General features: G+C 42.3%; 1 protein-coding gene across 1 annotated transcript in view; it reads right to left on the bottom strand.

Annotated features, from left to right (window-relative positions):
• Positions 1-436: 436 nt before the first annotated feature.
• LOC134504489 (coagulation factor IX-like) overlaps positions 437-23,420 on the bottom strand; it is a 164,366-nt gene continuing 141,382 nt past the window's right edge. Inside the window, exon 9 of the transcript XR_010068651.1 lies at positions 437-448. The gene's annotated coding sequence lies outside the window, so the exon portion shown is untranslated. The remainder of the gene's footprint in view (positions 449-23,420) is intronic.

Raw genomic sequence — 23,420 nt, 5'->3', positions numbered from 1 at the left:
GGCCAAAGTATTCGAGCTTCAGCTTCAGTGTCTGTCCTTCCAATGAGCAGTCAGGGTTGATTTCCTGTAGGATTGACTGATTTGACCTCCTTGCAGTCCAAGGGACTCTCAAGAGTCTTCTCCAGCACCACAGTTCGAAAGCATCCGTTCTTCGGCGCTCAGCCTTCCTTATGGTCCAACTCTCACAGCCATACATCACTACCGGGGAAACCATAGCTCTGATTATACGGACCTTTGTCAGCAGGTCCGTATAATCACTTCTACTGTCTGTCAAAATTTACAGCCTTTTGGGCGTGCTCTGGTCCAAGGCTTGTAGAAGCTTTGTGATTTCTGAACTTTGCTTGAAGCTTGAAGCGTTATAGAGTGGCTGGATTTACTGCCAGTTGTTCTGAATAGCAATCTTTCTCATTGTCTAACTCCTCTCTTCTGAACCTGGTTCCAATTCTTGCTTCTCCAGTGGACATTTGTAAATGATAGATGTCTTGGGAGTTAATTCCTTCCTGCAGCTTCTAAGCACCCTGGCTGGGCCATTTGACTGCAGTCTTCTTTCTACAGTTGTAGAAAGGGGTGCAGCCTCTGTTGGTTTCTGAAACTGGAGAGGGACATTTCAGCTGACAAACTTCTAGATCCTTATGCAGGGGAAAAATGATATGGCTCTTTGAAAATTGGATGGTGGCTTGTTAGATTTTTTTGGAAAAGAACGGGAAAAGGAAATAGGGAAGAGTTGGCTGGGAGAATGGGTAAACCCCACTGGCTAAGGTTCTACCATTACTGGAGAAGTATCAGATGATTCATACAGACCCCAGCAATTACCAGGTTATGCTAAAGAGAGCAAGCTAATCAAGGGCTCACTTTTCCTACTTTCCTACTAGAGTACAACCACAAGAATATCCCAGAGCTGCAGTGGCTGTTTTTCATCCTTCAGCTGCTGCTGGTGTTGGTGCTTCACATAAAACAGGTGAGAGGTGGAAATATAGATTTGATTAGTCCTCGATTCAGGGCAGAAAAAGAAAGCATTTCTTCCCACAGTGCATTGGGCTTAAGGCACACACTACCACAAGGTGTAGGAAATATCCTTCCTTCCTTCCTTCCTTCCTTCCTTCCTTCCTTCCTTCCTTCCTTCCTTCCTTCCTTCCTTCCTTCCTTCTGTTTTTTTCTTCCTTCCTTCCCTTCCTTCTTTCCTTCTTTCTCTCATTCCTACCTTCTTTCTTTCTTTCATTCATTTTCTTTCTTTATTTCCCTCCCTCCCTCCCTCCTTTCCCTTTCTCCCCTTCCTCCCTCCCTTCCTCCCTTCCTTCCTCCACTTGTGCAAATAACATACTCCTCCTGGCCACATCCTTTCTCAGCTCCAGCCTTCCAAAGCATCCCACTCTGCTTAGCAATATTCAATCAACTGCCGGATTAAAGGTGAAATCAGTCACGCAGGGCTAAGGGAACCTACTGCTGCTTCTCCCCAGTGGGACTTCTCTAATCTCCCTCCAAGAGACAAAAGATCATAACTGATTTACTCCTGCTCCCTGGGGGACAATTTGCTTATAGGCTGGAGGAGCAATCAGGAAACACGCGGAATGGCTTTCAGACCCGGGGGAAAGAGAGGGCAAAAAGAAACCAAAGTTCCTGCTTTTCCTTTTTTTTCAAATTTCTCCCAGAAGAAAATCTGCCAGGTAGGCTTTCCCCAGGGCTCCCCACCTCTGCCAGCAAAGTAACCCACTGAACTTGTTACAGAAACAGCTAAATTAATTTAGAAGAGAAGGCTATTTTCCAGGTAGGCGGGTTGATGGGTTTTAAAAATACTTTTTTGGGCGGGGGGGGGGCAGGGGAAAATCCTATAATTGTTAATTGTCCAGTGGAAGGAGCATTTGTGAGCATGATAAGGGAGAGCCAAATTAAAGACATTTAAAAATAATGGACTTGATGCAAACAGTCCCTAGCTTTTTCAAGTCCCCCTTATTTCAGCCTGAGGATTTCCTAAGGGGACCAAAATGTGTTCAGCTCAGGCTACGAAGGAAGTTTCTTTTTAATGTCAGACTTTTTGGGTCAGCTCAGAGAGATCTAGACCAGCCTTTCTCAACCTTTTGACCCTGGAGGAACCCTTGAAATACTTTTCAGGCCTCGGGAAACCCCTGCACATTCGGGCTCAAATAGAGGCCAGGGGTCACAAAATTATTATATTCGTTTCAGGGATAGGCCTGTATCGATGCATTAATTGTGTTCTTAAACTGAAAATAAAGACTGACACTTGCCTCTTTCATGTGAAGTTGCCTGAATTTGAATTTTTTTTTTTAAATAAATCATGATCTCCCAGGGAACCCCTAGGGACCTCTCACGGAACCCGAGGATGCCATGGAAACCTGGTGGGGAAACCCTGTTCTAGACTGTAAGGTTGGATCGAGTCATACTGAGGAGAGCAGGCTTGATTTTCAGGCTCTTGATTTGCTGGTTTGTTACTTTTGTTTTGTGATAATTTCAAACCTCTTTACCACGGACTTTTCCCCAGTGCTCTGAAGTCACAGCAACCAATTTCCCTTGGGCACATTTAATTGGACAGCTCTTGAAATGACTGCTTGTAATGTTCTTTTAAAAAAAAAACTTCGGAAATGTCAGAAGCAGTCCACCCATCAGAGCAAGCCCCTGCTGTCACTGTCCAAGCGTTCTGGATGGCGGGGCAGCAATATTCATTTTAAACGGGCCTACTGATGATCAGAGAAATGCAGAAGCCGCACATTTAAAAAACCTCCACCTCTCTTCCCACTTGCCCCCAAACTTCCCCAACATTTGGCCACTGCTCCCATCTTGCAAATGGCCCTATTTTGATGACAGCAGCCCCAGAATGTCAAAGAGCCGCATAAAGGATTCTGCTGTACAAGAAGTTCATCCCTTTGGTTATAAGGTATTAATTTACAATATCAGCCCAGCCAGACTTCACAGACTTCAGTCACTTTGATCATTTATATGTTGCACACCTCACTCAGCACCTCGTCCGCCAATACGTTGGCCAAGTTCCTCTTCCACCCTGTTTGGAGAAGCTGCACGCCTGGTGGGTTGCTTGGCGTGTGATGGGTGGCTTGATTCCATCTGAGAGCACTTAATCTGTCAGTAACTTTGGGGCTGGCTTGGCCCATGTACAAAACAAAGTTCACTTGTTACCTGATGCAGAAGGCAATGGATAGCTCTCGCCATATGTACAATGCTGTCCTACGCATGCGTCCTTTCACTGTGTTTAAGGGAGCAGACGATCTAGCATGGCCGGTGAGGGGTTTCATCAATGCAATGCTATCCCAGAGTCGTCGTGTATGAGATGGGCAGCAGAGAAATTTAATGGATGGATGGATGGATGGATAGATGCCAACTCAGAAGGAAACCATTCATCTGACAGGAGGTCCTGCTGAACTCTACAGAACTTTCTTTGAGTAAGGCTTTCCAAGAGTGCAACTGCTCCTTAAATACTTTCTGGATCTTTAGGCTGCAGTCCATCCCATTTATTTAATGCTATTTCTGAAGAACTCTACTTGGACTTTGAACACTGCTAGATGAATTGACTGAACTCAACGTACAGCAAGCAAATGTTCTGTAGAAATTCAAAACATGGCCTTTTTTTTTTTTTTTGGTGGATGATGGAGGTGCTGTCTTGGAAGAAGCATTCCCTTGAGTGAAAGGATGCAGGGGAAGCCCCCCCTTCCAGATTTTATCTCCTTTGCCACAATTTGGACAAGAGAATGATTCCAAACCATGTCTCCACTGCTGCAGTGTCAGAACCCATCACTAAAGATGTTGTTTGGTTCGATTAATTGATTCAGCACCTTCTCACATTGCCGGGACTTCCTTCTAATCATTGTTCTCCCTTTCTTGCCAAACAACCTTAAAAAGCCAGGACAGGATCAACCTCATCTGAAACTCAGACTTCACTGACAATTGAAACCTTCGTTTTTTCATTTGTTAGCTCTTTCCTTCAAGAAAAGGCAACCAACCTGCTCCCCCACCCACAGCTTGCTTCAGTGATTTGTAAACTAATTCTCTGCTTCATTAGTCTGTATTGCTATGCATTTCTCTATTCAGCCACCAGATGCCAACAATTGGCATTTAAATTCCACCCAGTCTAAGCACCCAGAACAGTTTTAGTAATACTTCTGTTCTGATGATAATCTGTAGGCAAATTTACTTATGCCCAAGACAAATTAATGAAGGGGGGGTGTCACACCACACTAAGTCACAGTTTGCTTAATCATAATTTTCTGAACAAGCCACAACTGACTAGCATCCCTTTATGGTGCTCAGTTGTACAAGACAGTTTACACACCATACTGGTAGGATTCTGCGCTAGGTTTAAAATTACATATTGGCTGAACGTACAACATGGTGCCAAGAACATGGAGAGTAGAATCTCTAATGCAGTTGGCTAGCCGGAGTTTCCATGCACTGGACAAAGACATAATGGCTTATTCAGCAAACCATGGTTAAACAAAGCTGGCTGGGAGATATAAGAGAGTTGAAAGCTTGTATGTATGTATGTATGTATGTAAAACAATACACCCCCTTCATTAAACCATCTGATGCATTTAATTAATTGTCCTTGGGAAGGCAATGCTTCCTTGGATTATCTAATTTCATTTGCGAAGTTAGGTGGGTGACCAGTATCAACCAACTAAACTAATATAATTAAAGCCAAAAATTAAGAGTTGAGTTTTCAGCTCGTAGCGCACTAGAATCTTTTGAGTGGCCTCTTTGTGCACCTCATTCTCCCCCCCCCCCAACCCCATCTCTCTTGACTAATAGATATCATTTCAAATGTTTGACAAACTGCTTCATCTAGTATAAAGCAGCCCATTCTACTGATGTTCTGGCTCTGATAAAAATCATCTGAGCGCTGATTTTATAAATTAGGCAAGAAATGAGAGAGCAGCCCCACCACCACCAACAAATGGAGAGCAACCACGCGAATTCCACTGTTGTTAATACTTCATACTTTTATGCTTCATTAAACCAATTTCATGGATGTATGAGTCAGAAGGCGGGAGCTGGGCAGCTTTTTAAAAGAGGCAACAATGGCTTATTGAAGGAAATGGGCCTGAGATTAAATTAAGTGCTACTTGAGAAATATGGAAATACAAAAATAATTCACACGTCTAGATGGGGGATTAAAAGAAAATGATAACTTCAGGCTTTCAGGTTCCAAAGAGAAGGGTGGTCTCATAATTTCCCTCCAGGGGTGGGGGGGAAGTACCATCTGCTAATTAATATCGGAGGGAACCCTTGGGTGCCTTCATCGAATGGTTTGGGAAGCTGAGAACTCATTTAGAGCAACCTTGGTTTGGAATTTATGACAACTCAATATTATCACTACGAAAACCATCAATCCAGGAACCTCTACTGGGTTGTGTTTGTTGCTGGGGCTGATGGTGAACATTCCTCTCTTTTCCACTAGGCCACTTAGTGAGAAGCACGGCAAGGCAGCTGTTATTACATATATTGTGCTTTGGCTGGGAAGATGTGGGAAGCTCATCTGCATGGCTAGCAACCTACAGTAGATCTCTGCCAGACTGCTGGCATCAAGCAGAACTGATCTGCTCATCTGCACATCGTGAATTAGGCTGTTGAGGGGTCCCACCTCTGAGATTCAACGGAGGGCAGCAGGAGACAGGTTTTATATCTGTGGGCTATCTCTGTGGAATGGCTGTCCACCTAGAGATCCGGATGGTGCTCTTCCTGATGCTTCACAGGAAAGCGGGGGGAAACGAAACTATTCCATGGAGCTTTAAATTTATAAGCTCAGTTATCATATATAATGTGGTTGGGTTCTGGTTGCCATGATGACTTGTTCTTTGTATGAATATTTAATGTTATGGTTTGGTTTTAATTGATTTCATGGTGTTTGGGACATGTTCTAAGTCAAGTTAATAATGGTACAGAGCGTTGACTATTCAAGAGTCTACAATTCAGGAGAATTTGCTAGGTTTTCCTAAGCCCCAAGGAGTCACCATACGTCATGTCTTAATTATGACCATAAAGACACAGTCCTGAAGTCCACCTTGCAATTTCTCAGAATTCTCCTATGAAGAAGGCTTCTCTTTTTTTGTCTTACTCCAAGAAGGCTGGAGATGATTCCCTATTCCACCAGTAATGGAATCCTGGAAGCCTGGGAATGAAAATGGTGGTTTGCCCAAAATATTGTAGGACAAGGACATCTGTAAATTTCTTCCTTCTTAAGCAACTAGAGAGCAACATCTCAACCGGATCAAAAGACAATTAGAAGGAGGATCAGAGGGATCAAAGAAGCTTTACCATAATATACTTACTGATAAATGGGGGCTAAGATTCCTCTTTTCCATAAATCTGGCTAATGAGATTCTAAAAATCTAGCTTCCTTGATTGGCAGTGACTGTTAATAGTTTAACACAGCCCCTTGCCGTCCACCCATGGCTTCCCTGCCTGCTCCCCATTCTGAAAAGTCCCTGGGAGGGAGCCCTTCCCTCCTGAGATCCTCCTTGGAGGATGAATGAAAGCTTGGGAGGCCAGGGAGGCTGCAGAACATGGGGGAGAATTATACTATAAATGCCAGGATGTTTCGCACACCTCTTGACACCAAAGAAAGGCAAGAAGGCCAGGATTCATGGAAATCCTCTTCTCCTTTGAAAGGCAGTTAGAAAGAAAATGAGCTTTCCTCAGCTCATGAAAGGACAAATCAGAAAAGATAGAACAAGTGCCATGAGACATTCTGTGATACAACCCAGGCTTCTGAAGTTCATTTCCTTTTTCCCACTCCGACTGAGTGGGCTGGGTTTCAGCCAGGCCTGCGTGTCAGATCTGCAGCATCCTTAATTTCACAAAGACCTGGAAAGTGTGTCAAGCCCCACAGCTATGGCTGAGATAAAGACAAAACTTGGCAACAACTAGTTTTCAACTCCTTCAAAAAACACCCTCTTGTTTTTGACTTTCTCTGTTACTGTCCTACACACACACATACACACACCAGGCAGCATCCTTCTCTGGAAAAATCCAAGTTTTCTCTCTCTGGTGACTAAGCCTGTTTGTTGCAGGGAACATGGAACATGTAAGCACAAAGGGGACCATTCATTGAATAAGACACTTATGCACACACAGGGTTCTCTCTCTCTCATCTCAAAAATCAACTCTAAAAGCTCTGCCATCTTAGCTTTGGTTTCACAATGGGAAATTTGTGTGGACCAACAGATCAGCAACTGGGAATTGATCCAGCTCTCAGATTAGCAACAAACACACAGAGAAACATGGATGTTTTCTCTCTTTCCTCTTCCATTTTGACTCACTGCACTTCCCACTGGCTTCCCACTTGCCATTCAGGAATCTGAGTGTCTTCGTTCCTTTCACTAGTGATGGCGGGTTCCTGAGCCTGGGAAAACAGCAACTCTGGGTGAAATCGTGTCTTGGGGCAAAAGCTTTTCCCGTCAGGGCAGACTTGAAATGTACACTTTTGCAGTGGTAGCCAGACACAGCACATTCCAGGAAAAAAAATGCACGTTTGATGAACCAGAGGAAGCCATCCCAAAAATGTAACAGAGAAATGCTGCAGCATCACTCCAGGGAAAGTTGAGAGTTGCCCTTTTAATAGCCTGTAGTGTTCCAGAATGCTGATGGGAATCCTGGCTGGGTTACAGGTAGTCCTCGCTTAACAACCATGTGTTTAGTGACAGTTCAGACTTAAGACTGTGTTGAAAAAAACAACTTATGACCAGTCCTCACACTTATGACCATCACAGCATCCCCACAGTCACAGGATCAAAATTTGGGAGCTTGGCAAGTGGTTTGCATGTATGACCATCGCAGCGTCCCATGGCCACGTGATTGCCATTTTCGACCTTCCCAGCTGGCTTCTGGCAAGCAAAATCAATGGGGAAGTGCGTGATTCACTTAACAACCATGTGGTTTGATTAATGCCTGTGGTGATTCACTTAACGACCACCACAAAAAAGGTTGTAAAATCAGGTTGGATCTGCTTAATGACTGCTTTGCTTAGCAACCAAAATTCTGGTCCCAATTGTGGTCATTGAGCGAGGACTATCTATAGTGGTTCGCGCTGGGTTTCCCCAGCTTTTGGAATCAATGACTACATGGGGAATTTTCTCTGCCTTCATAAAATGCTTTCCTTGGCATTAGAGGCAAGACCAGTTCAGAACAGTTCCTTCCTGCCTGGAGGGCAAATGGATGAGGCTAAAAGAAAAATAAAGGAAAAAAAGATTACTGCAGATGCTGACTGCAGTCAGGAAATCAGAAGATGTTTAATCCTTGGGAGAAGAGCAATGACAAATCTCGATAAAATAGTTAAGAGCAGAAACATCACACTGACAACAAAGGTCCACATAGTTAAAGCAATGGTGTTCCCCGTAGTAACATATGGCTGTGAGAGCTGGACCATAAGGAAGGCTGAGAGAAGGAAGATCGATGCTTTTGAACTGTGGTGTTGGAGGAAAATTCTGAGAGTGCCTTGGACTGCCAGAAGATCAAACCAGTCCATCCTCCAGGAAATAAAGCCAGACTGCTCACTGGAGGGAGTGATATTAAAGGCAAAACTGAAATACTTTGGCCACATAATGAGAAGACAGGACACCCTGGAGAAGATGCTGATGCTAGGGAGAGTGGAGGGCAAAAGGAAGAGGGGCCGACCAAGGGCAAGGTGGATGGATGATATTCTAGAGGTGACGGACTCGTCCCTGGGGGAGCTGGGGCTGTTGGCGACCGACAGGAAGCTCTGGCATGGGCTGGTCCATGAAGTCACAAAGAGTCGGAAACGACTGAACGAATAAACAACAAAAAAGAAAAATAACTAAGAATGAGACGACAAATTCTTATAGGAGCTAGAAAAGAGTGGGTAACGTAGCCCTGAGCTGACATGTAAGGTCCTTTCTTTGTCTCTTAAAAAAAAAAAATCACAGCAGAAAATAGATGAGAAGGAGAGCCTGGGAGCACCTTTGTGGCTAACAAATTTTATTCAAAGGCAGAAGTTTTCGTGATTTGCTGCTTGCTTCCTCAGAGCAGCAGCTCACAAAACCTTCCAACTTTTAATTAAAATTTGTTAGCTCCCAGACTCCTCCTCTTTTATTTTTTGTTTCGTCTTTTTTTTTTTTTTTGGCCACCATAGGTTAACACAGTTCTCCTCCTAAGAAAATATAGACTGTAGTTTAAAAGGAAAAAAAAACCCTCATATTTCAAATCAGTTCACAGGGGAGCTTGGCAAACTGTATTACCTCAACTTCCCCTTCTCCACCTGCACTGTGGGGTTGTATATTTTTGCCCCATCTTGCAGTGCTGTTATAAAACCTTGTAAGCTGATGTAGAAGAAAACACTTCAACAGTTGTATTGCCCTCTACAAATACTCTCTGTCCTGTCTGCTCCCCCACAGCTGCATCCTTGCAAATTTGATGTGCTTCTTGAGTGCAGGGAGCATTGTGCTTTCACTGCAGAATTTGGAGAGGAGGAAGAGAGAGAGAGAGAGAGAGGGAGGGAGGGAGGGAGGGAGAAGTCACAGCACACCGAAAGAAAGAAAACTTTGCTGTGATTCTGGGCAAAACCAGAAATTGTCCAATCATGCTGTTTGATCCCACAATTCCCACGCAAATAGCAACGGCTGATGTCTTATTAAAATACTCCACCAGAAGGCAACCTGCTCTGCCCTAGTTTCAGTTTGAAATTGATTATTTTAATACAAAATTCCTGAATGAAAGAGGTTCTTGGCCTTTTCCTGGGGTGTTGAATAATGCATGTGAGAGAAGGCAAACATGAGCCCAGAGCTCAGCTGTGGGAACAATGGGCAGCTCAGAGAGCTAAGGGGGCGCATCAGTTTACCCCATCCTGTCAGTCCCAGTAGCCTGGGAATCGTGGAAGGAAACAGCTGCCAAACCCACCATAAAACTGACCAGGGCATTTTCCAGAGATGGGCACATTTACACATCTGAAAACAAGATATTGATTTTCCTGCAAAGGCAGAATACCATGGGTCAAGAGAGAGAGAGAGAGAGGAAGAAAAGGATAGAAAGAAAGAAAGAAAGAAAGAAAGAAAGAAAGAAAGAAAGAAAGAAAGAAAGAAAGAAAGAAAAAGTCACAGCACATCAACCATCCCAAAACAGTGCGGATCTGTTGCCACAGCAATTCTGCACACACAGAGGTGCTGAAAGGGGAGGGGGGTGTTTACTTTCTTAATCTTTTTTGGAAGGGAAAATAGTTAAATAGGAGTGAAGTGCACTGATTCTAATTCCTTCAAGAGGGCAGGATGACTTTCCCCCAGTGATTTATTTATTAAAGCGTGTGCACCACTTTTCCATTTGAACTGTCCTCAAGGCATTTTGCAGTGACAGCTTCAGGGTGGTGCAAACAAGCACTGCCCAACATATCCAGGATCAGAGAAGAAAACTTCTGGCAATGGTTAACCCATTCAGCCTGGATGGAAAAAGAAAGAAATGGCCTTCTCTTCCCTTGCTTCTTCTTCTTCCTTCTTCCTTCCTTCCTTCCTTTCTTCCTTCCTTCCTTCCTTCTTTCTTTCTTTCTTTCTTTCTTCCTCCCTCCCTCCCTCCCTCCCCTCCTCCTCCTTCCATTTTTAACTTGGTTTTTTTTTTTTGAAGGAAGCAAATTATCTTTTTTAAGTTTTAGAGCAATTTATGAAGTCTTTGGCCTTTTCTCATCCACCTTCCATGGACATTTGTTTCAGCTACCATTTGGATTTCCTTCCCAAGCCCCATGTTTCATCTCCATCCCATGTTCTCTCTTCCTCTTCTGCCCCCCACCCACGTGAGGGACTCTCCCTGTATTCCTGGGAGTTGGAATGATGACATCATTCCCTGGAGTTGCTATATACATGGAAGTCTTGTAACAAATGTAGTGCAGTTTTTTTCCAATAGGCTTTATGTGCAGGTGAGGGGGATGGATGATAAGATTCCATAAAACTCTTTTGCTCCGCTGACACTTTTAGTCCTTTTTAGTCCAGCTCTAAGCTCCAGGGAATACCTGTTGAATAATGCATGCACTGCCTGAGTTATTCCATTTTATCTTCACAATCACCTTGCAAGGCAGACTTGGCTCAGAGAGTGTCTGCATTTGCTTCTGTCTAAATTGTGGTGTGGTTCCTTTGCTTGTGGCCTCACGTGTTGGTTCATGTGTTTTGAGAACCCAGAGAATGGTGACTTATTCCACAAATCACGGTTAACCCAATCACAACTTAGAGTGTTGTGCAAACTCAGTCCATGATTTTCCTACACTCACTGATGGGAGATGCAAATTCATTTTTCTCCAGTCCCTTGACTGTTAATCACTATCGTTCCCTTTGCTGCTCGGTATTCTGCCAACTCACCCCGATCAATTGAGTATCATGCTATATAAACCTCTATTTTTCTTTGCTGTGTTACACCTGTGTGCACCTATACCCATCCCCTGTGGTTCCAAGCAAATCTTTACCTGCATGCAGCACAGTATAAGCAGGAAATGGTATGACTTCCCTGTTACTCCAGTGTCATCTGACATTGCTGAACATCTGACTATAATTTAGATCTTTGCTCCAAAAAGATCTGAAAAAAAGGTTTCCATACTCTGAGCTGAAAGGTGTTGTATAGTTTTCAATATGCAGATTTAGAATGGATTGTTGTTGTTGTTGTTGTTATATACCCAACAACGTGAAATCACAGCTGCCAGTTCTTTAGCTGGTGCTGGCCTTCATTCGCATCAAGTTCTTCCCAAGAACCAAGGATGTCGGAATGTATCGGCGTAGTATTTGTGCGGATCCAAGCGGTGTGGCCTTTTGTCACTGACAGATGGAAATTTTGCCAGTGTGCACATTTTCTAAGTGCCTTTCAAGGTTTTTTGGTAGGGCACTCACTGTTGTTGTTATTATTATTGTATTTATTTAAATTTATTTGGCTGCCCAACTCCAGTGGACTTATTGTACTTTGCGTATACAGATTCATACTTGTTTGAGGTCAGCCAGCAGATAAGCTGCAGGAATCTGCACGGAGCACAGGATTAAACTCAATCACCTAAATGCCCCCTTCTCAACTCTAGGACCCTATTATCTTTGCAGTTCACAAATTAGCAGGAAGGGTGGTTTCATTTATCCTAGTTTTCCCCATTTTCAATCCAAAATTAGGTTTGCCCCAAAGATCTTTCCACACGGTATTTCTTGAAATATTATGGGCTTAAGGAAAAAAAATGAGAATATTATAGTAAAACATTACAAAAGCACAACTATATTGCAACAAGGTTCAATGCCTGTTTTCACATCACTTTTCTGTCATTCGGAGAAGTGTTGAAGAAGTCATTTATGCCCCACCAAAGATTTCAAGGTCAGCTCACAATTCTGCTGCCACCTGACCATCAATGAAGTTTTCCCACGGAAGATTTCAGCCAAGTTTTGGAAGAAGCCAACTGCTTTAATCATTCCTGGAACTAGATTTAAGCTGGGTGGTCACCAAGGATTTCCTGGACAGATGACATGCACTGTGGAAATTTTGAAGGGAAACTGGATTGGGGGAAAAAAGTGACTAAGCAAGGGAGAGAGGATTTGTTGTGACATCAACTGGAAAAGAACTTTCTGATTTTATATGAACTTCACATCTTCTTTTCTTAAGAGGACCTTTAACACTGACAAAGAGCTTCACAAAGGTCATACCCTGGTCTCTGACTCAAACAGTCTTCCCATTGACCAACCTCAGTCTATATGATCAGCTGGAGTCATTCTAGCGCATCTTATACAGCCCACACCCTTGGTCTTTGTAGCTTGGATTTTGTAGCATTTCTGCACATTGGACATCTTACCTGAGACCGATGGGAGGTAAAGACCCACAACATCTGGAGGACCATCATCTACAATGATTAAGAGCGGCCTGCAAACTTTCAGGCAAGGAGATGCCTGAGATTCGACTTGTCACCTTTTGCAGGTACTTCACTACCAAGCTATGATACTCCCCCAGAAACTTTAACCTTAGTAGGAAAGCTTTCCCTATGGAAACTTATTTTTGAACAAAGCTTGCTACCTTTCAAGTTATGCAATGGTGGTTCCTTGGGTTTCAGTTCTCCATCCCATTATTCCTGTTTACCAAACAGATCAGCCATCTCTCTTAATGTTGCCCCGGAAATAATGTGACAGCTATGTGCTTTTGCGCATGGTTGCTTGTAGGAAGCGGCCATAATATCTGTGCTATAATTTGGCATAAATACTGCTTTCAGCTGCACATTCGGCAGTGTGGTAAAACGCCTATTTTATTCCTGGTTCCCTAAAATTGTTGATAAATATGGCTGCCTGAAGACCAAACAAGGAAATGCACTAAATTGTTTCCCTTGAATCTACTGACTTTTTTTTTTATCCCCAATTATCTGGAGTATCGAGATCTTCAGGTTGAATCTATCTTCTGTCCTGAAAGTAAGTGGGTTGGGGGAGTTCACAAACTGCCCCAACACTTTTTTTTTGCTGCTGTGCATATTTCATAATCTACAGTCATAACCTGAGGCCTGTGTAATTTAGAGGGGGGGGAAATTACAACTTGATTTTCACTAACTTCTTACTGAAGTCTAGCTTTTCATTCAATGGATGGAAGCTCACCTACTAGCCACTTGGCCAGACCCCGTTTTAAAACATGGTCCCAACCTGTGAAAAATATAACTACGGAGAGTGTAATCTGACATGCTAGATTAAGGGGGCAAAAATTGATAGGCGTGATTCAAGTGCATCAGGATAAAACTTGGTTTGTTCAGTTAGATTTATTTACCCCTATATTATAGGCATAGATATACTATAGGTTCAAATAGATCAAAACAATAGACTGTTGTCCAACTGTCAATCACACTGCCTTCCAAGTGGCAAAGTTTCTGGGCAGCATGCTTGTTTACTTTGTTTGGAAGGGTTAGGAGACCCAAACCAGATCAAAAAAACTTATTTCCTTCTGTGGGCCTGTCAAACTCCAACCCATCTTTAATTAACTTAATGGAACTAGCCAGCATCACATTTAACAGCTTCCCTCTCTCCCCCGCAACCCCACTCCCAGTTCGCAGAGGTCATATTGACATCCATCTTATGGCATTTCCTTGCTTCCTAGATAAGATAAAGCCCAGAGGAAGTCTTCAGTTCCAGGTGAGTGCAAGACCTGTCTAAGGAACAGGAAGAAGATAAGAATGTTTGGTCCAGGTGGGAATTCATCCGGCACTTACATTCAAGGCCCCCAGGGGCTGTGTCATGGAAGCCAGTGCTGTCTTTTCAGCCTTGGTCTCATCACAACGCAGCTTGGAGCTGGAAAGGGTTTTAAAAGCAGTAGATAGGTATAGATATAGATGATGATATATCAAGATAGAGATAGAGACAGAGATAGATAATTGATAGAGATAGGGAGATAATTGATGGAGAAATAGAGAGACATAATTGATAGAGAGATAATAGATGAGAGAGAGAAAGAGAGAGAGAGAAAGAGAGATAATAGAAAATAGAGAGAGGTAGAAGTAGCTGGAGATAGGATAGGGATAAGGATAAGGATAAGGATAAGGATAAGGATAAGGATAAGGATAAGGATAAGGATAAGGATAAGGATAGGGAAAGGGAAAGGGAAAGGGAAAGGGAAAGAGAAAGAGAAGAGAAAGAGAAAGAAAAAGAAAGAAAGAAAGAGAAAGAAAGAGAAAGAAAGAGAAAGAAAGAAAGAGAAAGAAAGAAAGATGGAAAAGCACAATAACTCTTCAACCACAGCAGGCAGAAAAGGGTAAAGTGACTCTAGAGCCTTAGGCTAAGTTTCACCGCATGCCACGTCCATAATCCCCACCTAAAGTTCAAGGATAGGTTTAGCATTTCGTCAGGAGGTTCAGAAAGTCCCAACACTTAATCTGCACTGTGCTAAAAATATTACAAAGCTGCCAAGGTGTCATTCACATCCTGGGCCAAGAAAAATGATTCCCCAACACCTGCATGCATTCTGCAGAGGGCAGCTTGGCCAAGTTATTCAGGGCCACCAGTTTCTTTTCCTTTTTTCCGCTTAACAACAGGACAATCTTCCCCTTACAGGACTATATAAATCAACGTCATGCCATGATTCTCATAGACCTGGTCTCCTGTACATCAAATTAATAGAAGTATTAGAAAGATTTGGTGATAACTGCCTGGAAGATATACACAGGCACACTGTAAAATAAGCAAATTAACCCCACCCTTTAAAAAAAAACTAGAAGAGTCTTCCATTATGGACATTTTTATTACATTTCTTCAGGTGTCCTGGGATTCTGTAAAAACATCAGAGTGAGGGTCCCTATAAAATGAAGAATTCATTCCCAACCTCTCATATCTAATATCAAGGCCTATTTTAAGATGAATTCCAGTGGAACAAGAACTCTTTATTACGTTTTCAAAAAGTTGTAAAAACATGGCTCTTCAGGAGGGCTTTTGAAGATGAATGAAGATCTTACTACTGTACTTCAAAGGTGTGGCACATTGGGGTGGGATGATTTGATATTGTAAATTGCTTTTAATTTTTCTAATTTACTCTGTTATGGTTTATTGAGCACCCCTCAGAGTCCTGACCATTGGAGCGGCGTATAAACTGGGGAAATAAATAAGAAACAAATAAATGATGCTCTACAAAGAAAGTAATAAAACAGGAGACTCAAACAGAAGATCCTGTTCCAGCATCCTACTTGCCACTGATGCTAATCATCCAGATATTTCCTAGAGAACGCCAACACTTCTCCACTGTTCTGCTCCAACAACAAGAAAACAAGCCATAAAAACAAACTTCTCAAAAAGTCTTGGATGAAGGAAGGTTCCTAAACTCCACTCCTCCATCATAAATACAGACAGAAGAATATTTCACAGAGAATCATAATTCCCTGAATGCACCGTAATTACAAAAAAAAAAAAAGATATCCAGGTCCAGGTTTTCCAAAAACTTCTCTCTTTGAATAATGGACCAGTTTTTCTCCTCCCTTGAACGAGCATATGGACCAACCAGGTCTATGAGAATCATGGCAAGAGTTATTTGCTGAAACTCGTTCCACATTCTGTGTGTCTGTCTGTCTGTCTGTCTACCTATCTATCTGGAAGTTGCTAAAAGTAAGGACCATTTGATAAACAAAATGACTCACAACCTTTATTAGAAAATACCGCAAAATTAGGTACCTATTGTTCCCTAGAATAATAGCTAATGAGAAAACGTGTTACCTCAATGGATAAAATACCAGCATTACTTCGATAAAGTACAATTATTGCAGTGCAGCAAGGGGAGATCTAACTAGAATTTTCAGCCAGCTTTTGTTAATAATAAGAATAAAAAGGACAGAATTCTGTGGTGAATGCCACTAAAAGGTGCATTGCTTGCCGAACCCCTTTGTCTGTGGAAAATGAATACCAAATTACCTCCAAGGTCTCAAGAAATACGTTAATCCCAAAAAGAAGGGAAAAATGGGGAGGAGGAAGAAACAGAAAAATCACAATCCAGGAAACGGGGGGGCTTTCTTTTTGGTTAATATTTGATACAAGAGGAAATGGAGTGTTCATAGGCTGGATGATATTTTAAAATGCTATATATTCCTCTTCTATCTATCTATCTATCTATCTATCATCTTTCTATCTATCATCTATCTATCATCTATCTCTATCATCTATCATCTATTGATCATCTATCTATCTATCATCTATCTCTATGATCTGTCTGTCTGTCTGTCTGTCTATCTATCTATCTATCTATCTATCTATCTATCTATCTATCTATCTATCTATCATCTTTCTATCTATCATCTATCTATCATCTATCTCTATCATCTATCATCTATTGATCATCTATCTATCTATCATCTATCTCTATCGTCTGTCTGTCTGTCTGTCTGTCTGTCTATCTATCATCTTCCCCCTTGGTCCTGCAAAAGCTTTTTGGGGGTGCACTAGTAGATATTAAATACCAAAGCAAAAACTTGTTAATTCAGCATCCATCAGTGGACACCTAATTGTCTTGAATAAAGCATACGAACAAAATGGTACCTTCCTGTTCATGTTCTAATGCAAGAGATTTCAGAGGATTTAGAGCCCCTAATATTGAACTTCAAAGTGGCCATCAAGAGTAGTAACTACGGATAGTGAAATGGCCAGAGATTAAAGGCCAGGCGCCTCCCTAAAATCAAGGTTCAGTATGCAATGCCAGGAGAGCATTGTCGATAGACCTCTTTTTTTTTCATCCTGCAGCATCAAAGCATAGCCAGTACCATCAGTAACCAAACTCATAGCCAGTTGGGTTGAGCTTAACTTGTGTAGCAAACATCTCAGTAGTATCTCCATAAATCCAGGAATAATTCCAGTAACGTTCAAACACAGCATTCCAACAGGGAGTGCAGCATGTCCTAAGCATCAACAACCTTTCTTCCATATCTTCTAAGCCTGCATTGTCTAAGACACCCAAAGTATGACAAACAGCTAAGATTCGCTTCCCCACACCATGAAGCAGAATAGCAAGGTGTTTGTTAGAAGAGCCTTCAGCCCTTGTTGCAGCCCAGGGCAAGGGTTTATAGCACTTCCAGTTCGGAGACAAAGCCCTTCGTAGCATCAGTGAGACAGTGGGGGCTAAGAAAATTTAATATTTAATATCAAATTTCCAGTTGATGAGTAGAATGGGTTAGGGATAGGTCGTTATGTAGAAAATCAATCTATGTGCCAAGAAGCCTACAATCAACACGAAGCTAATCAAAGTAGGATTCTCCCCCCTTCTCTTCATTCTTGCTGAAATCCGAAATCCTTGGAAATCTACTAAAAACCATCCAGAAGCTTAATCATAAATCTCAAATTACATTTCAGGTACCCCGGATTAGATCCAAAGCAGTATGTTGAAGAAGAAATGGATGGATTGGTAAATGAACTGCTAGCAACACGATAATTCTGGCTGGGGTGGATCCTTCACATCACACGCCGCTGTTGACTTGGGGTAGAATTGCATCTTTATAGTTGAAAGCGCTGCTAGAAATTGGAGGTTGAAAATATGAGCTCTCAGCTAGGAAATTAACACATTCAGATCTCACAAGTCACCTAGAGACCTTAAGCTGAGCCCCACTGTCCCATCGTTAGTAGAATGATAATGCTACTATCCTTTATAAAACTGTTGTATTAAAAAAAAAGGCTAAAAGTGTATTCCTGACACACTGAAAACGTGCAGTAGAAACATAAAATTCAGCAATCAGTGTGCAGCTTAAATACTAGGCCAACCTGAAGGGTCTCCCCAGGCTGTTTTTAACTGATGCTCTTTCCTGTCTGCAGCCAAATCTATTTCCTGATTATCTGTTTATCTGAGCAGTCTGGCCTGCATCTGTCTAATTTGTTAGATGCACTTTCTTCCAAAACAAAGCCGATTATTAAGGTGGTCTGCTGGTTGTTTCGGGAATGCCACAAAAAGAGAACGTTCCTTTCCAAAGACATGACTCAAGACATCAAGCCGGGATATCACTGTTCCATCTTCCAGAAGCTTGGGACGCTCATCTTGGTCTGAAATGCATCAATGCAAACAGTTGGATTAGGTCCGATCAGCTGTTGGTATGCTTGCATTGTCTTCCAGTTTCCCACCGAAATCTATTCCGCATTTAAACTGTCTAAAGCTGGCCAGCTTCTTCGCACGCTGTTCCACATAAAATATGGCCTGCTGCGTCTCTCAAGGGCCTGCAGCTAACAAACGGGCCCTTGTCCTTTAACTTTCTCCAGGCCACGGTTAATGATTAAGTGGATCCGAAGGGTAATTCTCCCTGATGGTGTTTTCCCTGGCTGAACAGATGTTGGGAGTGCTTTAAGGCAGTTATCAAACTTGGTTGCCCCTCATTATTTGCTGGCCTGGCGTATTGTCCCATCACACATTCCAGGACCACCTCTATGGAAATCAGCATACCACCATGTGAGCCTTCCAAAAAGAAGGACAAATAGACGTTTATAGCTCGGGACATTGCAGACTGTATATTGACCATATAGTAGGCCATAAGCGGATTGCTCCTTAAAAATAAGAAGGAGAAGGACAAGTTGGAGAAGAACGAAGGGACAGATGTGTGCTGTGTGTGTAGAGCTGCAAAGGAGCTGTGGACAAACTGCAATTGCATAATCTCCATCACTCAATAGAGATGGGACTCACCCCTGAAATCTTTGCCATTTAAATTTTATTCAAGGTTACTTTGCAGGGAGGTGGGGGCTGTAGGCAGTCCTCAGCTCAGATTGCACACCTGTGCCCTACCTGGATGTTTCATGGGCATGTCAAAGGGCATCTTCCCTAGTGAAAGGCAAGTCATGGTTTGACCGGTGACTGTTTTTAAAGTGAGTCATACTATACTGTACGCAATGCTGTACCAGTTAAAACTACCCCGCCAACCAACAGCAACTTGTTAAGCCCTCAACTTCACAAGACAAAACAAGGTGCTACAAGTGGGAGGACACAGAGGCCAAAATAAATGATGCTAAGACCGTGGTAATCTTGCATGTGTGTCGGCAGATCCCAGCCTTGTGGGAAGCTAAACAGGGTTAGGCTTGCTTGGGATTTGGATGGGAGATTTCCAAGGAATGCCAGGACTGCAGGATCGAGTGGGAGGAAGGTAAGAGGACATCAGGAGCTGTCCATCTTAATGGTGGTTGGTTTATTTTATTTGTATGCCACCGATTCTCAAATACACATCTACGTTATATGCGGTGAATTGCTGTCTTTGATGGGGGAAGCTGCTCTGAATGTTAGGAAATGAATTTCTCACATGTAGAAAGTAACATTCCAGGGGTTTTTCAGGCATGCTAGATTTCAGTAAATCTAGATTTAGATTTAGAGATTTAGGATTTAAAGGTTTAGGTTCAGATTCAGATTCAGATGATTGGCTTAGGTTTAGGCTTAGGCTTAGGCTTAGGTTTAGGCTTAGGCTTAGGCTTAGGCTTAGGCTTAGGCTTAGGCTTAGGCTTAGGCTTAGGCTTAGGCTTAGGCTTAGATTTAGATTTAGATTTAGATTTAGATTTAGATTTAGATTTAGATTTAGATTTATCCCACGGGAGAACTGGAATATTCTTTTGGGCGTTAGTTTAAATGGCTAAACTTCATGCCACCCGGCCTGATTTTCTGACTGCATAAGTAAGCCCTTATTAGTCATAGTTCCTTCTGAGCTGTGCTGGGGTAAAAGATGGCCTTCTTCTTCTCCCCATCATCTCTTCATCTTTGTCTGCAGGCTGGCATTCTTCACTGTCCAACCTTTCAGCCAGCACAATAGCCTTGCTCAATTAACGGTTACACGCACGCATCAATTAAAAGATCATTTTCAAATCTGATGGATGAGCCCCACATCTCCGATTCATTTTAGCCACCATGCGGAAGAACAGCCCAACTCTCTGTGTGTGTGAGAGAGAGAGAAAAGGAGAAATAAATAAATAAATAAATAAATAATAACAGATGACTGTTTCAAGACGACTGCGTCTATGACTTTGGAGTGACTGATCTGTGCAAACTTTCCAGCTGCATGAAGCCTAATGCGAATTCACTGGGAATCGAAGGTGGAACGAGGCAGAAAGTCGATTTCGTGCCTTTTTAAAACAAAGAAAGAAAGAAAGAAGAGCAGAACTAGTTGGGTGCTTAAAACTTTCTGGCCTCCTTACCCCAGGCTCCCAGCACATTGCTCAATTGTTTGGGAACTGCACTATCTTTTAACTTCCTGAAGAGCAATACCTGATTATTCATTAGTTTCCTCTTCCTTTCTTTTCTTTTGGGGTGTTCAGCCCCCCACATTTGCTCTTTGGGCACCTTTACTAATGATAGCCACCCTGGGGCATCTCAAAAGGAGGTCCAAAGAAGTACTGAAGTTGGCCATGACTGGGCCATCAAAGGTCCTCCTCTTTTTTTATGTGAGTCATGCAATCATGGCCACCATCTTGATTTTTTTTTACTCTCCCTATGGGCATCCTATAGTCACTTCAAGGGTTAAATGTCTTTGTGGGAAAGTGTGCTAAATGCCAACTTATGTGGACTACACTTTTCAAAATCCATTCAATAATATCCATTATTAACATCCTTTTGCCCTCTATTTCTTCTTTTTAGCCTCATTTTTATAGTATTTAAAGTTAATACTAATACTAATACTAGTTTTGGGTATTTATTAACTAACTGTTTTTAGCTTTGTTGTATGCTTCCCAGAGTCACTTGTTTTGTGAGTTTGGTGGCTATATAAATTTGACACATAAATAAATAAATAACCTAATTTTCAGATGACCATATCACTCAACAGAATCCTGATTTTCTCCCACAACTCCATAATTCCTCCTTTTTCCACAACCCACCCACCAATCCTATAGAATCAACAGCTTGCAGCCATTCCACACTCCAAAAAGTTTTAGATGTTGAAAAGCAGAGCCTCTGAGCCAGATTTACCTTAATGCAGGGTTTCTCGGCCGGGTTCTGTGGCACCCTAGGGTTCTGCAAGTGGTCACTAGGGGTCTCCTGAGAGATCATGATTTATTTAAAAATATTATTTCAAATTTGGGCAACTTCACGTTAAAGACGTAAGTTTCATTCTTTATTTTTAGTTTAAGAACACTCTTTGTGCCTACCCACAAAACGAATATAATACTTTTGTAACTTCTGGCCTATATTCGAGCCTGACTGTGCAGGGGTTCCCCAAGGCCCGAAAAAGCTTCCAGGGTCAAAAGGTTGAGCAAGGCTGCCTTAATGTCTTACTTTGACTTGGGAACACAGTTTGGAATGATCTGGACGTGGGGGAGAAACAACACGCTGCCCAGGAGATGTCTTGTGAGGGCAATTTTCGCAGAGCACCATCAGGAGTTCATTGAAGAAGACAGATCTTGGTCTAAGCCACTTGCACAGCACAATAGTTTCTTTTGAAGCAGAGGTCCCTCCTTTTAAAACCGGCTGCTGAATGCTATTCAGCCTTGAAGAAGCATGCATTTGGCACAGATGCCTGTTGGACGCCAAATAGAAGAAATTCAGATGGCAAAGCAACCGCGGGCACTATGTTTTGTTTTTTAAAATAAATAAATGATAATCCAAGTAGCTGAAAAACAGCCCTTGAGTTCTTTCTCACATTCGAGGCAAAGAAGAGTCTCTACCCAGGTTTCTAGCCCAGCTATCATTCGCCCATTTTCCTTTTGCCCCTGTCCAATTGTTCCTCTCCTAAGAGGCCAAATTTATAAAGCATGGCTCTTGTTTGAATAAATACAATTCCTCTGATTGTTAAGGATTCTATTTATCCCACTCTTGGCTGGATGTTAGTTTTTCTTGATCTTGTTATTGCTGATAGCCTGCTTTTCTTTCAAGATCAGTGGCAAAAGTCTACTTTCATGTGTTCTGTTCCAACTTGGTCAGGACAGTTGTCCTGCTAAAATTTCAGTCTAGCTTTCTATTCAGTATAAAGTTGCAAACCAAGTTAAACCTGTTATAGATTTTAACAGGCCACTCCAGACTCTTTCTGCTCTTACTTGTTTTTTTCCTCCCACTTGAAATTCAGCTTCTGGTAGGCTGAGATTCCAAAGTGCATCCATTTTGCCTTGGGATGAAATATTATTTCTCCCTCTCCCTCTCCCTCTCCCTCCCCCTCCCCCTCCCCCTCTCCTTCCTTCCTTCCTTCCTTCCTTCCTTCCTTCCTTCCTTCCTTCCTTCCTTCCTTCCTTCCTTCTTTCTTTCCCTCAATTTGATGTGACAGACCAGTGAGATGAATAATGGCCTTCATCCTTTCATGGGCAAATTGATTTAATTTAGCATGCCTTTCAGCCTCAGCCCAGCCACAATCCTGTGGATTCCTTGCAATCTTCTGAGATTTGAAGAAATCTTTAGAAATTACACTTATTCTGTCCCAAAAAGTGAGCTCATTTTTTGGCTATCATTAAATATTGCTCATCCTTATGTTACTTATTTCATTCTATTTGTTAAATGCCTTCTGGACCAGGTAAACAGCACTGGATGGTGTACAACAAAGAAAAACAACAAGATGAACACAACATCAAAGAAAACCAATACAACATAACGCAAACTATATAAGCAAATATACAGATGGGCAACCAATTGAATAAAGCTAAATCCCTGATGAAATATGGGGAAGCATGTTCCATAGTTGGGGGTCACCACAATGAAGGCTTGCTGCCTCATCTAAGTCCCATGAACCTCACCAGGAGGAAGAGCTTTCAGCAAGCCCTCTTAAGATGACCAAACTGGTCAGGTAGAGTTAGCAAGGTGGGGCCTGATGTTTTTATTTGCTTATAATCCTTCCAATTGTCCAGGAAATGCAGGCTAAGGTCTTTTCCAGATGTTTGTTAGGCTTTTATCTCACCTTTCCTCCAGGACCTCAAACCCTCTTCCATTTTTCCCTATGACTATATATAACCCAGTGAGGTGGGTTGGACTAAGAGAGAACAGTTGGCCCCAAGTCACCCAAAGCTTTCATGGCTGTCCTGGTCCAAAACCTTCAGCACTGCACCACATTGACTGTTTTTGAC

Source organism: Candoia aspera, chromosome 12, assembly GCF_035149785.1.
Source record: "Candoia aspera isolate rCanAsp1 chromosome 12, rCanAsp1.hap2, whole genome shotgun sequence".
Lineage (NCBI taxonomy): Eukaryota > Metazoa > Chordata > Lepidosauria > Squamata > Boidae > Candoia > Candoia aspera.
Note: the sequence above shows the minus strand (reverse complement) of the source record. Positions and strands in the feature narration are given on the sequence as shown.